Source organism: Oratosquilla oratoria, chromosome 24 (assembly GCF_046742065.1).
Source record: "Oratosquilla oratoria isolate Oo_2021 chromosome 24, ASM4674206v1, whole genome shotgun sequence".
Classification (NCBI taxonomy): domain Eukaryota; kingdom Metazoa; phylum Arthropoda; class Malacostraca; order Stomatopoda; family Squillidae; genus Oratosquilla; species Oratosquilla oratoria.
This window is the reverse complement of record NC_134800.1, coordinates 28,648,669-28,652,472: the sequence shown is the minus strand read 5'-3', so window position 1 is coordinate 28,652,472 and position 3,804 is coordinate 28,648,669.

Genomic DNA, 3,804 nt, shown 5'->3' with positions numbered 1-3,804 from the left:
TCGGTCCTGAGAAAAATCCATCACCCGTATGATGACATTACGTGCTCTGAGAAAGAGAATCAAGATGCCCCAAGGCATCACCATTTTGATTTGGCGCCTGTTCTCCCGTTGTGGTTACCAAATAATATATATTTTCCCCCCGAAGGCCCGATGTAATGACTTAGGTTACTTATAAAGTTTCCCATGATTGTATGTCGTGATTCATTTGATCCTTGAGGTGTGATTTTTTTTTTCAGGGACCATGTGTACGAGGGTGACCCATACAGCCAAATTTTGGATTACATATATATATGTATATATATATATATATATATATATATAAATATATATATAATTTTATTTTATACTTATCAATATATATATATATATATATATAATTTTATTTTATATACTTATCAATATATATATATATATATATATAATTTTATTTTATACTTATCAATATATATATATATATATATGAGTGGAAGGGTGGTGAGTTAAACACAAAGAACAGTTGGAGTTTTATTCACTGACGTTTCGTCCTTACCAGGACATTCTCAAAGTACATACAGTTTCAGAAAATTAACAGCTTATATAATCCATCCTTGCCGTGTTCCCCTCCCTCTATACTCTCATCCGTCCTCTACCCGACTCCGACTCCGACTCCGACTATGTGTATATATATATATATATATATATATATATATATCAAAATAAGTGATAAAACCTTACAAAAAATTATTTGTTAAGATATTAATTGAATAACATACCACATGAAAATAGTGCCCGAGAAATCAGCAATTTTGTTTTTATATCGAAATGTCATTTTGACACATTTTACAGTGGTTTTATATATTCTAAATCACTGTCAGTTAATATGAACATTAACAAGTGTGGCAGTGTCATTTTTAGTAAATAGGGTTGTTATTTAGTTTTCAGGAGTTTTGTCAAAATTCGGTATGGCCGGCTGATCAGGTGTACGGGTAGTCCCCATTTTTTTTTTCTTTTAATTCTTAAAAATTTATGTTGTTAAGGTCAATGAAGTTACATTTTACATACAATGTGAAGTGTAAATCAAATTGTACATGTAGCACTACAACAAGTATGGATCGAAAAAAAAAATTCATTTAAATCCTCAAAAAAACATATGTACTGGGAAACCTTGAGGTGGATACCATACTTGACAAAATATTTAAAGGTTATTCTACATCCATTTTGTTTTCTCTCACCTAAAAAACTGAGTAAAGAATCTGTGTTTAATGTTCTTTAAGAAGTGGTTCGACATAATGCACAAAAATGGGAAGTGACCGCAGACTCGAGACTCATTTTGGTGATTGGGGGTCGGGGCACGTTTGACTGACATGGAAATGATGCGAAGACACTAAACTTAAGAAACCAATAGTACTTGTCACACAGAAATATGAAGAAACAATTTCACCATCTACAGAAGTGACAGAATGTAATACATGTCCAGGTGTTAAAATTCAGTCGGATAAAGTCTAATAAATATGATATATTGTTTATCCATATTTTGTTTATGTTTTTTGCCTGTTTGAGTATTTGCTTACCCCATTATAAGTATAATTTTTTTTCTCTTTACTAAATCTCGCTAAGGACCAAGAAGTCTACTATCGGATTCTTGCTTTATCGTAACACATGATAATTTTTTGCTGACCAGAGCCATACGCATTCATTAAACCCTTCACTATGGTTTCATATCTCAGGCTGTCTGAGAACTATCTACTGTTGTTTCGGGGCATGGAATATCGAGACGGCGGGAACAGACTTGCCTATGACAGAAATACAAAGACCGAAGTTGTGTACTCTGGTGTTACATGTGTTAAGTCTATGTGCTCTACAATGAGTAACAACGATAAAGCATGAAGGCCAACACAAGACCTTTCAGTCCATAAGGAGGTCGGTGTGAGTATAAAAGAAGAGGGAGGGGGACCACTCTGATTTATGGTGCTATGCTATAGTAAGTTAACTTCATTTCACTTACGCACTCGTTCATTCATTCACTCACTCACATACACACAAGCGCACGCACACACACGCACACACACACACACACACACACACACACACACACACACACACACACACATACACGCACATACATACACACACACGACTCGGTGGCGCAGTTGGTAGAACGATGAACTACTAGCATGGTGGTGCGCGTAGTGCTTGGTTCGAATCCTGCCCAGGGCCGAAATTAATTTCGGTACAGCTGCGCTTCGGGTCGTTACTCTGACTCTCGTGGGCGGGGAGTTGGGTGTGTGTGTGTGTGAAAGGTCATAGCATTACCCATAGATCGGACCTACGAGCTCTGAGCTCTCTTCCAGGAGGGAAATAGCTGTCGATCACGAGTCGAACACGTGATCCAAAAGACCAAGTGAATACAAGTGAATACACACACACACACACACACATACACGCGCATACATACATACACACACACACACACACACACACACACACACACACACACACAGCTCGCATGGCGCAGTGGTAGTGTCCACAGCCGCCACTAAGGCGGTCCTGGTTCGAATCCCGCACAGGGCTGAAATAATTTCGGTATCGCTGCGCTGCGAGTCATTACTCCAACTCTCGTGGGCGGGAGTTGGCTCTGTGTGTGCGGGTAAGGTCACAGTATTACCCATAGATCGGTCATATATGACCTCTGAGCTCTCTTATGGGAGGAAAATAACTGTCGATCACGAGTCCAACACGTGATCCAAGACCATGGTGAACACACACACACACACACACACACACACACACACACACACACACACACACACACACACACATTCACATACATGCACACAATATTCAAGTACACACAGTGAAGCACGCTCACCCAGCAATGTTCGATGAGGTCTGCTTTCATCCTTTCAGCTGTCACGAGAGGACAGCTTGAATGCGTGCATGAGCAAACATGCACGAAAGCTGAAAATCAAAATGACATGCACCAGGGTTGCCGCTTCTTCTGCATCGCCTGCGAGCGCGTATCCCGTACAGCGTGTGGAAAAAGCCCATCTTTCGTCACGCTTCTACTGACGCTGTCGGTCACGGTTCTCTATGTTTGGCTATAATGAAAACTTAAGTCCATCCCAGCCATTACAGCTACATGCTAGCCTGCTCGCCCGTGGGAAATCCACCAACACGACCTGTTGAGTGACATCGCACGCTTGGCGGTGCTGTTACGGTCGGAATTATCATGCAATGTATTCAAAGAAAACGAAACTATTATCGAATATTTCACTGACGGGTTTGTCTGTGATTTCAATCAATTTCTAGTCCCAGTGCATGCAAGTTTTTATAAAAATACGTTCAATCACAAATACTTTTTTTTTTCTTTTTCGATAACTCTGGTCGGCTTTTACTATCTAAATGTTAAACTATTGATGTCTTTGAAAGCGTGACCAAACAATACTTGTACTTATTTTTCAGATATGTCGAACCTTGTGTACGATACGTATTAGTGTGTATCATAGGCAAGTGCTTCGTAGTACCTCGTGTTCCAAGAAGTTTATATTACTTTTACAGAACCCCGTGTGGGGTACTGATTTCATGGTTAAAACAGTCATTAGCTCAAGGACTTTAATGACATTTTCTTGACAGACTGCCACTCAACATTCTTTTATGACTAGTGACTAGCCTCCACTAAAAAAAAAAAAAAAAAAAAAAAAGAGTATATATACTATATATATATATATATACATATATATATATATATATATATATATATATATATACATATATAACTACTACTGTCACTCCGTCTTAAACTCCTTGATATCTCCTTCAACTACT